Source organism: Pseudophryne corroboree, chromosome 8, assembly GCF_028390025.1.
Source record: "Pseudophryne corroboree isolate aPseCor3 chromosome 8, aPseCor3.hap2, whole genome shotgun sequence".
Classification (NCBI taxonomy): domain Eukaryota; kingdom Metazoa; phylum Chordata; class Amphibia; order Anura; family Myobatrachidae; genus Pseudophryne; species Pseudophryne corroboree.
Genome location: NC_086451.1, coordinates 176,756,076 through 176,769,585, shown reverse-complemented (window position 1 = coordinate 176,769,585; position 13,510 = coordinate 176,756,076). Strand labels below are relative to the sequence as shown.

The window sequence follows — 13,510 nt, the reverse complement described above, 5'->3', positions numbered from 1 at the left end:
AAATGTCAATTAACCATTTGCTCCCAAACACTAGAAAAGTGGTCAAAAATGGTCATTACACAAATTGGTTAAACCCAAAATTTAACCAATTTGTTTAGGGGACCATTTTTGTCCATTTTCTAGTGTTTGAGAGTAAATCGTTGATGGTCATTTGCTCACATAGATAACCGGATTTCTATTCCAACCAGCCAGTGTTGGAGATATGGTCTGCCAGATTACATAATGCATACCAGAGCCATAACTAGACTTTTTGGTGCCCTGTGACAGATAATTATATGCGCCCCCCCCCTCCCCATTTTTGCAATATGGACAAAAGGCGCATGCCTTGTGGGGAAGGGGCATAACAAGATTGGTCTCAGAGAAAGCACATGAGATATGAAGATATATCTAGTATACTTGACACTCAATGGTTTGTGGTATTGCCGGGGTGCCCTCCTTAAATGCATATACAGTCACACATGGCGTGTTTGTGCAAATGGCATATCAGCAGTCAGCACTAACTGGTGACATGCCATTTGTACAAGTAAGCCATGTGTGACTAATATATAAACATACTTTATTAAATAACACCTCAAACTATCATACCCAGGATTCAAACCTATAACCTGTTGAATTCTAATCAAATACCCTACCCATTGAGCTACTTGATCCTGCATCTATTCTAACCTCCAAAAACAGATTCAGTTGCATTTTCCAGCGTGTTTTGTTTGCGCCTTTGCAAATGTCTTACATCGACAAACTTATTTAGTACTATTTTGCAAATAGGGTTACATTGTCGCAACATTGTGTTCCCTAATTGCTTGATATTTTTAAATGCAACAATTGATAAAGACACCTGATAATTGCTCTGTGGAGTCTTATTTTGTGTCTACTTCTTATCTACATTTAATTCCCTACCTCTAATCAAGGCATTTTTAAATGCTGGGGGCTGCCAGGACGTGAGGCCTACCTAGACTTTAGATCTGAATTTGAAAGTACTTGTGAACTAACTTAATTTCCTACTTCTAAATTCATTCCTAAATTCACTACTTACATGAATCCTGTAGTTGGGCATTTTGAGCCTTCAATTGTGGGCATTGTTTTGTGTCCAGACCAGCAGCTGGTGGTGTGCATTTGCTGGAAAGGCATCGAAGACCTCCGATATGCTGCATCTCCTGATGTGTGTCTCCCTCAAGTGGCTGTCAGCAAATGCATGCTAGACACCCCATTCCAAGCTGATTGTGACATCACGGAACTAGAGATGAGCGCCGGAAATTTTTCGGGTTTTGTGTTTTGGTTTTGGGTTCGGTTCCGCGGCCGTGTTTTGGGTTCGACCGCGTTTTGGCAAAACCTCACCGAATTTTTTTTGTCGGATTCGGGTGTGTTTTGGATTCGGGTGTTTTTTTCAAAAAACCCTAAAAAACAGCTTAAATCATAGAATTTGGGGGTAATTTTGATCCCAAAGTATTATTAACCTCAAAAAACATAATTTACACTCATTTTCAGCCTATTCTGAACACATCACACCTCACAATATTATTTTTAGTCCTAAAATTTGCACCGAGGTCGCTGTGTGAGTAAGATAAGCGACCCTAGTGGCCGACACAAACACCGGGCCCATCTAGGAGTGGCACTGCAGTGTCACGCAGGATGGCCCTTCCAAAAAACCCTCCCCAAACAGCACATGACGCAAAGAAAAAAAGAGGCGCAATGAGGTAGCTGACTGTGTGAGTAAGATTAGCGACCCTAGTGGCCGACACAAACACCGGGCACATCTAGGAGTGGCACTGCAGTGTCACGCAGGATGTCCCTTCCAAAAAACCCTCCCCAAACAGCACATGACGCAAAGAAAAAAAGAGGCGCAATGAGGTAGCTGTGTGAGTTAGATTAGCGACCCTAGTGGCCGACACAAACACCGGGCCCATCTAGGAGTGGCACTGCAGTGTCACGCAGGATGTCCCTTCCAAAAAACCCTCCCCAATCAGCACATGATGCAAAGAAAAAGAAAAGAAAAAAGAGGTGCAAGATGGAATTATCCTTGGGCCCTCCCACCCACCCTTATGTTGTATAAACAAAACAGGACATGCACACTTTAACCAACCCATCATTTCAGTGACAGGGTCTGCCACACGACTGTGACTGATATGACGGGTTGGTTTGGACCCCCCCCAAAAAAGAAGCAATTAATCTCTCCTTGCACAAACTGGCTCTACAGAGGCAAGATGTCCACCTCATCTTCACCCTCCGATATATCACCGTGTACATCCCCCTCCTCACAGATTATCAATTCGTCCCCACTGGAATCCACCATCTCAGCTCCCTGTGTACTTTGTGGAGGCAATTGCTGCTGGTCAATGTCTCCGCGGAGGAATTGATTATAATTCATTTTAATGAACATCATCTTCTCCACATTTTCTGGATGTAACCTCGTACGCCGATTGCTGACAAGGTGAGCGGCGGCACTAAACACTCTTTCGGAGTACACACTTGTGGGAGGGCAACTTAGGTAGAATAAAGCCAGTTTGTGCAAGGGCCTCCAAATTGCCTCTTTTTCCTGCCAGTATAAGTACGGACTGTGTGACGTGCCTACTTGGATGCGGTCACTCATATAATCCTCCACCATTCTATCAATGTTGAGAGAATCATATGCAGTGACAGTAGACGACATGTCCGTAATCGTTGTCAGGTCCTTCAGTCCGGACCAGATGTCAGCATCAGCAGTCGCTCCAGACTGCCCTGCATCACCGCCAGCGGGTGGGCTCGGAATTCTGAGCCTTTTCCTCGCACCCCCAGTTGCGGGAGAATGTGAAGGAGGAGATGTTGACAGGTCGCGTTCCGCTTGACTTGACAATTTTGTCACCAGCAGGTCTTTCAACCCCAGCAGACCTGTGTCTGCCGGAAAGAGAGATCCAAGGTAGGCTTTAAATCTAGGATCGAGCACGGTGGCCAAAATGTAGTGCTCTGATTTCAACAGATTGACCACCCGTGAATCCTTGTTAAGCGAATTAAGGGCTGCATCCACAAGTCCCACATGCCTAGCGGAATCGCTCCGTGTTAGCTCCTCCTTCAATGCCTCCAGCTTCTTCTGCAAAAGCCTGATGAGGGGAATGACCTGACTCAGGCTGGCAGTGTCTGAACTGACTTCACGTGTGGCAAGTTCAAAGGGCATCAGAACCTTGCACAACGTTGAAATCATTCTCCACTGCACTTGAGACAGGTGCATTCCACCTACTATATCGTGCTCAATTGTATAGGCTTGAATGGCCTTTTGCTGCTCCTCCAACCTCTGAAGCATATAGAGGGTTGAATTCCACCTCGTTACCACTTCTTGCTTCAGATGATGGCAGGGCAGGTTCAGTAGTTTTTTGTGGTGCTCCAGTTTTCTGTACGTGGTGCCTGTACGCCGAAAGTGTCCCGCAATTCTTCTGGCCACCGACAGCATCTCTTGCACGCCCCTGTCGTTTTTTAAAAAATTCTGCACCACCAAATTCAAGGTATGTGCAAAACATGGGACGTGCTGGAATTGGCCCAGATTTAATGCACACACAATATTGCTGGCGTTGTCCGATGCCACAAATCCACAGGAGAGTCCAATTGGGGTAAGCCATTCCGCGATGATCTTCCTCAGTTGCCGTAAGAGGTTTTCAGCTGTGTGCGTATTCTGGAAAGCGGTGATACAAAGCGTAGCCTGCCTAGGAAAGAGTTGGCGTTTGCGAGATGCTGCTACTGGTGCCGCCGCTGCTGTTCTTGCGGCGGGAGTCCATACATCTACCCAGTGGGCTGTCACAGTCATATAGTCCTGACCCTGCCCTGCTCCACTTGTCCACATGTCCGTGGTTAAGTGGACATTGGGTACAGCTGCATTTTTTAGGACACTGGTGACTCTTTTTCTGAGGTCTGTGTACATTTTCGGTATCGCCTGCCTAGAGAAATGGAACCTAGATGGTATTTGGTACCGGGGACACAGTACCTCCAACAAGTCTCTAGTTGGCTCTGCAGTAATGATGGATACCGGAACCACGTTTCTCACCACCCAGGATGCCAAGGCCTCAGTTATCCGCTTTGCAGTAGGATGACTGCTGTGATATTTCATCTTCCTCGCAAAGGACTGTTGAACAGTCAATTGCTTACTGGAAGTAGTACAAGTGGGCTTACGACTTCCCCTCTGGGATGACCATCGACTCCCAGCGGCAACAACAGCAGCGCCAGCAGCAGTAGGCGTTACACGCAAGGATGCATCGGAGGAATCCCAGGCAGGAGAGGACTCGTCAGACTTGCCAGTGACATGGCCTGCAGGACTATTGGCATTCCTGGGGAAGGAGGAAATTGACACTGAGGGAGTTGGTGGGGTGGTTTGCGTGAGCTTGGTTACAAGAGGAAGGGATTTACTGGTCAGTGGACTGCTTCCGCTGTCACCCAAAGTTTTTGAACTTGTCACTGACTTATTATGAATGCGCTGCAGGTGACGTATAAGGGAGGATGTTCCGAGGTGGTTAACGTCCTTACCCCTACTTATTACAGCTTGACAAAGGGAACACACGGCTTGACACCTGTTGTCCGCATTTCTGGTGAAATACCTCCACACCGAAGAGCTGATTTTTTTGGTATTTTCACCTGGCATGTCAACGGCCATATTCCTCCCACGGACAACAGGTGTCTCCCCGGGTGCCTGACTTAAACAAACCACCTCACCATCAGAATCCTCCTGGTCAATTTCCTCCCCAGCGCCAGCAACACCCATATCCTCCTCATCCTGGTGTACTTCAACACTGACATCTTCAATCTGACTATCAGGAACTGGACTGCGGGTGCTCCTTCCAGCACTTGCAGGGGGCATGCAAATAGTGGAAGGCGCATGCTCTTCACGTCCAGTGTTGGGAAGGTCAGGCATCGCAAACGACACAATTGGACTCTCCTTGTGGATTTGGGATTTCAAAGAACGCACAGTTCTTTGCGGTGCTTTTGCCAGCTTGAGTCTTTTCAGTTTTCTAGCGAGAGGCTGAGTGCTTCCATCCTCATGTGAAGCTGAACCACTAGCCATGAACATAGGCCAGGGCCTCAGCCGTTCCTTGCCACTCCGTGTGGTAAATGGCATATTGGCAAGTTTACGCTTCTCCTCCGACAATTTTATTTTAGGTTTTGGAGTCCTTTTTTTTCTGATATTTGGTGTTTTGGATTTGACATGCTCTGTACTATGACATTGGGCATCGGCCTTGGCAGACGACGTTGCTGGCATTTCATCGTCTCGGCCATGACTAGTGGCAGCAGCTTCAGCACGAGGTGGAAGTGGATCTTGATCTTTCCCTAATTTTGGAACCTCAACTTTTTTGTTCTCCATATTTTATAGGCAGAACTAAAAGGCACCTCAGGTAAACAATGGAGATGGATGGATTGGATACTAGTATACAATTATGGACGGACTGCCACGGTTAGGTGGTATAAAAAAACCACGGTTAGGTGGTATATATTATAATAATAATACAATTATGGATGGACGGACTGCCTGCCGACTGCCGACACAGAGGTAGCCACAGCCGTGAACTACCGCACTGTACACTGGTTGATAAAGAGATAGTAGTATACTCGTAACAACTAGTATGACACTATGACGACGGTATAAAGAATGAAAAAAAAACCACGGTTAGGTGGTATATATTATAATAATAATACAATTATGGATGGACGGACTGCCTGCCGACTGCCGACACAGAGGTAGCCACAGCCGTGAACTACCGCACTGTACACTGGTTGATAAAGAGATAGTAGTATACTCGTAACAACTAGTATGACACTATGACGACGGTATAAAGAATGAAAAAAAAACCACGGTTAGGTGGTATATATTATAATAATAATACAATTATGGATGGACGGACTGCCTGCCGACTGCCGACACAGAGGTAGCCACAGCCGTGAACTACCGCACTGTACACTGGTTGATAAAGAGATAGTAGTATACTCGTAACAACTAGTATGACACTATGACGACGGTATAAAGAATGAAAAAAAAACCACGGTTAGGTGGTATATATTATAATAATAATACAATTATGGATGGACGGACTGCCTGCCGACTGCCGACACAGAGGTAGCCACAGCCGTGAACTACCGCACTGTACACTGGTTGATAAAGAGATAGTAGTATACTCGTAACAATTAGGATGACACTATGACGGTATAAAGAATGAAAAAAAAACCACGGTTAGGTGGTAGGTATATAATAATAAATAATACAATTCTGGTCGGACGGACTGCCTGCCGTGTGCCGACACAGAGGTAGCCACAGCCGTGAACTACCGCACTGTACACTGGTTGATAAAGAGATAGTAGTATACTCGTAACAATTAGGATGACACTATGACGGTATAAAGAATGGAAAAAAAACCACGGTTAGGTGGTAGGTATATAATAATAAATAATACAATTCTGGTCGGACGGACTGCCTGCCGTGTGCCGACACAGAGGTAGCCACAGCCGTGAACTACCGCACTGTACACTGGTTGATAAAGAGATAGTAGTATACTCGTAACAATTAGGATGACACTATGACGGTATAAAGAATGAAAAAAAAACCACGGTTAGGTGGTAGGTATATAATAATAAATAATACAATTCTGGTCGGACGGACTGCCTGCCGTGTGCCGACACAGAGGTAGCCACAGCCGTGAACTACCGCACTGTACACTGGTTGATAAAGAGATAGTAGTATACTCGTAACAATTAGGATGACACTATGACGGTATAAAGAATGAAAAAAAAAACACGGTTAGGTGGTAGGTATATAATAATAAATAATACAATTCTGGTCGGACGGACTGCCTGCCGTGTGCCGACACAGAGGTAGCCACAGCCGTGAACTACCGCACTGTACACTGGTTGATAAAGAGATAGTAGTATACTCGTAACAATTAGGATGACACTATGACGGTATAAAGAATGAAAAAAAAACCACGGTTAGGTGGTAGGTATATAATAATAAATAATACAATTCTGGTCGGACGGACTGCCTGCCGTGTGCCGACACAGAGGTAGCCACAGCCGTGAACTACCGCACTGTACACTGGTTGATAAAGAGATAGTAGTATACTCGTAACAATTAGGATGACACTATGACGGTATAAAGAATGAAAAAAAAACCACGGTTAGGTGGTAGGTATATAATAATAAATAATACAATTCTGGTCGGACGGACTGCCTGCCGTGTGCCGACACAGAGGTAGCCACAGCCGTGAACTACCGCACTGTACACTGGTTGATAAAGAGATAGTAGTATACTCGTAACAATTAGGATGACACTATGACGGTATAAAGAATGAAAAAAAAACCACGGTTAGGTGGTAGGTATATAATAATAAATAATACAATTCTGGTCGGACGGACTGCCTGCCGTGTGCCGACACAGAGGTAGCCACAGCCGTGAACTACCGCACTGTACACTGGTTGATAAAGAGATAGTAGTATACTCATAACAATTAGGATGACACTATGACGGTATAAAGAATGAAAAAAAAACCACGGTTAGGTGGTAGGTATATAATAATAAATAATACAATTCTGGTCGGACGGACTGCCTGCCGTGTGCCGACACAGAGGTAGCCACAGCCGTGAACTACCGCACTGTACACTGGTTGATAAAGAGATAGTAGTATACTCGTAACAATTAGGATGACACTATGACGGTATAAAGAATGAAAAAAAAACCACGGTTAGGTGGTAGGTATATAATAATAAATAATACAATTCTGGTCGGACGGACTGCCTGCCGTGTGCCGACACAGAGGTAGCCACAGCCGTGAACTACCGCACTGTACACTGGTTGATAAAGAGATAGTAGTATACTCGTAACAATTAGGATGACACTATGACGGTATAAAGAATGAAAAAAAAACCACGGTTAGGTGGTAGGTATATAATAATAAATAATACAATTCTGGTCGGACGGACTGCCTGCCGTGTGCCGACACAGAGGTAGCCACAGCCGTGAACTACCGCACTGTACACTGGTTGATAAAGAGATAGTAGTATACTCGTAACAATTAGGATGACACTATGACGGTATAAAGAATGAAAAAAAAACCACGGTTAGGTGGTAGGTATATAATAATAAATAATACAATTCTGGTCGGACGGACTGCCTGCCGTGTGCCGACACAGAGGTAGCCACAGCCGTGAACTACCGCACTGTACACTGGTTGATAAAGAGATAGTAGTATACTCGTAACAATTAGGATGACACTATGACGGTATAAAGAATGAAAAAAAAACCACGGTTAGGTGGTAGGTATATAATAATAAATAATACAATTCTGGTCGGACGGACTGCCTGCCGTGTGCCGACACAGAGGTAGCCACAGCCGTGAACTACCGCACTGTACACTGGTTGATAAAGAGATAGTAGTATACTCGTAACAATTAGGATGACACTATGACGGTATAAAGAATGAAAAAAAAACCACGGTTAGGTGGTAGGTATATAATAATAAATAATACAATTCTGGTCGGACGGACTGCCTGCCGTGTGCCGACACAGAGGTAGCCACAGCCGTGAACTACCGCACTGTACACTGGTTGATAAAGAGATAGTAGTATACTCGTAACAATTAGGATGACACTATGACGGTATAAAGAATGAAAAAAAAACCACGGTTAGGTGGTAGGTATATAATAATAAATAATACAATTCTGGTCGGACGGACTGCCTGCCGTGTGCCGACACAGAGGTAGCCACAGCCGTGAACTACCGCACTGTACACTGGTTGATAAAGAGATAGTAGTATACTCGTAACAATTAGGATGACACTATGACGGTATAAAGAATGAAAAAAAAACCACGGTTAGGTGGTAGGTATATAATAATAAATAATACAATTCTGGTCGGACGGACTGCCTGCCGTGTGCCGACACAGAGGTAGCCACAGCCGTGAACTACCGCACTGTACTGTGTCTGCTGCTAATATAGACTGGTTGATATTTAAAGAGATATTAGTAGTATACAACAATACTATACTGGTGGTCAGGCACTGGTCACCACTCCTGCAGCAAAAGTGTGCACTGTTAATTAATATAATTGTACTCCTGGCTCCTGCTAACAACCTGCAGTGCTCCCCAGTCTCCCCCACAATTAATTATAAGCTTTTAATTTATACATTGATGACTGTGCAGCACACTGGGCTGAGCTGAGTGCACACAGACTGAGTCACACTGTGTGACTGACTGTGCTGTGTATCGTTTTTTTTTTCAGGCAGAGAACGGATATAGCAGAGAGAAGTGAACGGATATATTATATTAAATAAAAGTTAACTAGCAACTGCACTGGTCACTGACTGTGGTAAACTAACTCTGTCTGCGACTCTGCACAATCTCTCTCTATCTAATCTATCTATCTCTATTCTAATGGAGAGGACGCCAGACACGTCCTCTCCCTATCAATCTCAATGCACGAGTGAAAATGGCGGCGACGCGCGGCTCCTTATATAGAATCCGAGTCTCGCGAGAATCCGACAGCGTCATGATGACGTTCGGGCGCGCTCGGGTTAACCGAGCAAGGCGGGAAGATCCGAGTCGCTCGGACCCGTGGAAAAAAAAGTGAAGTTCGTGCGGGTTCGGATTCAAAGAAACCGAACCCGCTCATCTCTACACGGAACATGCATCATAGAACAGGCATGCTAGAATATGGGTCTTCAACCTGCGACCCTCCAGCTGCTGTGGAACTACATATACCAGCATGCCCTGCCTCAGTTTTAGCATACCTTAATAGCAAAACTGTGGCAGGGCATGCTGGGATGTGTAGTTTCACAGCAGCTGGAGGGCCACAGGATGAAGACCCATGTGCTAGAGCCAAGCCGCAGGTACATTGAATGCTAGCAAGCTGAATGTTTAAATCCTTTTTGTTCCGCAGCATTCCAATGCGGAAGATTCCATGGAACCAGAGATTATTCCATTGAGAAGGACATGCTGCCTGGATGACTGCACTGTGCAAATTAAATCACGGAGCCAGTTGGCTTGTGGGTGGCTCTGGTGACTGGGTGGTTGGGTGGGCGGTGTGTCGGAGGTGGAGCACATGCAAATGAATGTGTATCATCCAGCTAGTGAGAGTGAAAACTCATGCAGGAGTGTGCCTGCTTGTCAGTGGGTTATGCACCTTGCCAGGCGTCAAATCTACATGGAGCAGCTGGAGGGGACAAGAGCAGGTTTGCAAAATATAGATAGAAGAGCATATATGCTGGCGCATTCTCCATGATTGTGTCAGCTTATGTTTTGGTGCACTGCACTTTCCTTCACTAAGTTTTAGCCATTTTGGTTAAACGCAAGTGTAGTTGCTTCTTGCACTTTTGGCTGTGATCTTGTATCGTGGTTGAAGAGTCTGCTGGAGGGATTGTTTTCTTCATTGGCGAGAGACTGAAGATATTCCAGGATGGAAGGCTTGGGAACACTATCCGTTTTTCAGTTGTGGAAGAGTTGAAAGACCGGATTGGACTACATTCTATAGTAAAGGATATCTTTGTATTTATTAATCCTCCCTTTATATGTGTCTGTCTTTCAATAAAGCTTCGGGCTTGTGATTCCCTCACCCTCTTACACTCCACACACATAGCCTTATTAACTGTTGTATTATTGTATAGTTTAAATGTATAGTGCAGTTCATGATTTATAGTGTAGGCTGGCCTGTGCTGTAGTTCTTGAACTGTACTATACCGACAGCATTTGTATTGTGTTTTATCTGTGCTGCAACACAGTACTTATGTGTGTAATGTTTATGTATGTTTTTTTGCTTCTTTATGTCAATAAAGACTGCTTTTTCAATCCAATATCTGAAAACAATCAATGTTTATCTTTGATGGCAATAGAAGTGGTATGATATTTGCTGCTTTTGAAAGGCAATATCTGATATGTCCCCTATCTGGGAACCATATATTAAATGGCTTTTCAGAAAAGGAAGATGGTAGAAGAGCTTTCAGTTCTTGTTGGACCGATGCACATTTCCTATTCTAGCCTCCAAAAACAGATTCAGTTGCATTTTCCAGCGTGTTTTAAATGCGCCTTTGCAAATGTCTTACATCGACAAACTTATTTAGTACTATTTTGCAAATAGGGTTACATTGTTGCAACATTGTGTTCCCTAATTGCTTGATTTTTTAAATGCAACAATTGATAAAGACACCTGATAACTGCTCTGTGGAGTCTTATTTTGCGTCTACTTCTTATCTCCATTTAATTCCCTACCTCTAATCAAGGCATTTTTAAGTGCTGGGGGCTGCCAGGACATGAGGCCTACCTAGACTTTAGATCTGAATTTGAATGTACTTGTGAACTAACTTAATTTCCTACTTCTAAATTCATTCCTAAATTCACTACTTACATGAATCCTGTAGTTGGGCATTTTGGGACTTCGATTGTGGGCATTGTTTTGTGTCCAGACCAGCAGCAGGTGGTGTGCATTTGCTGGAAAGGCATCGAAGACCTCCGATATGCTGCATCTCCTGATGTGTGTCTCCCTCAAGTGGCTGTCAGCAAATGCCTGCTAGACACCCCATTCCAAGCTGATTGTGACATCACGGTACATGCATCATAGAACAGGCATGCTAGAACATGGGTCTTCAACCTGCGACCCTCCAGCTGCTGTGGAACTACACATCCCAGCATGCCCTGCCTCAGTTTTAGCATACCTTAATAGCAAAACTGTGGCAGGGCATGCTGGGATGTGTAGTTTCACAGCAGCTGGAGGGCCACAGGATGAAGACCCATGTGCTAGAGCCAAGCCGCAGGTACATTGAATGCTAGCAAGCTGAATATTTAAATCATTTTTGTTCCACAGCATTCCAATGTGGAAGATTCCATGGAACCAGAGATCCTTCCATTGAGAAGGACATGCTGCCTGGATGACTACACTGTGCAAATTAAATCACGGAGCCAGTTGGCTTGTGGGTGGCTCTGGTCACTGGGTGGTTGGGTGGGTGGTGTGTCGGAGGTGGAGCACATGCAAATGATTGTGTATCATCCAGCTAGTGAGAGAGAAAACTCATGCAGGAGTGTGCCTGCTTGTCAGTGGGTTATGCACCTTTCCAGACGTCAAATCTACATGGAGCAGCTGGAGAGGACAAGAGCAGGTTTGCAAAATATAGACAGAAGAGCTCTCCAGCCTAGTTTGCTGTCTGTTTCCACTTTTCTTTTCTTGAGCCGCTCCCTTCTATGCCCTTGCGCACTATCCTGACTTCTCCCGTCTGCTTACTTTGTGCCTTCCAATGCACAATGCAAACTACAGGTAGTGCTGCAGGGCCCACACCCTTTTACTTGCCTTACAGAGCAGCTCTGGAGCTGTTACAGTGCCCAGCTGCTGCAAGAAATCAGCTTGAATGCTTCAGGGGCTGGGGCATAGCCAACATGAGCCCCACACCGAAGGAGGGTGGAGGTGTTTAATGCGAACTAGAGGTCATCCAAGCGCCGCAAAAGGCCGCCATGCCCTGCACGCCCCTTTTCTCTTTTCATATGCAGACGAGGGTTAAAGCCAACTTTGACCCACTGCTTGGATGGCATTACCATATGCAAATCAATCTGCTGCAGGCCTTCCCCCAGGAATGCTTGCACTAGTTGTTGCATTTGGTTTGTTGTTTGGGGGTGCTTCAGTATTAGGCAGCCTTCTGCCCTCCCATGTTCATCTGAAAATATGTGTTCTCCCTGCAGTTGTTGTCCCCAGATGAGAGTTCCCTTGTGCTGCCTCAGTTGAATCTCCTTTACTTGACAGAGATGTGCCTGAGCAGCGGCCCTCTCCAGCCCTATCCCAAATCATACTTATCTTGCATAGGAGATACCATGGTCATGAAGATTGTTTTCCCAGGGTGAGGTTCATTCATTGCATTCTGGGTATGCTGACCCCTGTGATTTCCCCAAATGTGGGAAACTTGACTGCATTATTTGTAGTAGTGGGGGACTGTGTTTGTGCTTTCCTCTGGTCAGCTCTGGTAAAAGTCAGATTTCTTTGTCTCATTTCTTCCTCTAGCCTTGTTCTTCTTTCGAGAGTTCCCTTGTGCTGCCTCAGTTGGATCTCCTTCACTTGACAGGGGGGTGCCCGAGCAGCGACCCTCCCCAGCTCTAGCCCAACTCCTACTTACCTGCCAGGTGAGATACTATGATCATGTAGGTGCTTCTCCCAGGGCAAGGCTCACCCATTGCACTCTGGGTGTGCTGCTCCTGCGATTTCCCCAAATGTGGGACACTTGACTGCATAATTTGTGTTTCCCCTGGTCGGCTCTCGTATAATTCAGATCTCTTTGTCTCAGGTCTCTCTCCAGCCTAGTTTGCTGTCTGTTTCCACTTCTCTTTTCTTGAGCCGCTCCCTTCTGTGCCCTTGCGCACTATTCTGACCTCTCCTGTCTGCTTACTTTGTGCCTTCCAACGCACAATGCAAACTACAGGTAGTGCTGCAGGGCCCACACCCTTTTACTTGCCTTACAGAGCAGCTCTGGAGCTGTTACAGTGCCCAGCTGCTGCAAGAAATCAGCTTGAATGCTTCAGGGGCTGGGGCATAGCCAAC

At 45.4% G+C, this 13,510-nt stretch overlaps 2 non-coding genes across 2 annotated transcripts; both read left to right on the top strand.

The window, feature by feature from the left end:
* Window positions 1-12,764: 12,764 nt before the first annotated feature.
* LOC134950783 (U1 spliceosomal RNA) lies at window positions 12,765-12,928 on the top strand. The gene has a single exon (XR_010183642.1). It is a non-coding gene; the product is annotated as a U1 spliceosomal RNA (small nuclear RNA).
* A 152-nt stretch (window positions 12,929-13,080) lies between these two features.
* Window positions 13,081-13,243, top strand: LOC134952603 (U1 spliceosomal RNA). The gene has a single exon (XR_010185093.1). It is a non-coding gene; the product is annotated as a U1 spliceosomal RNA (small nuclear RNA).
* Window positions 13,244-13,510: the final 267 nt, after the last annotated feature.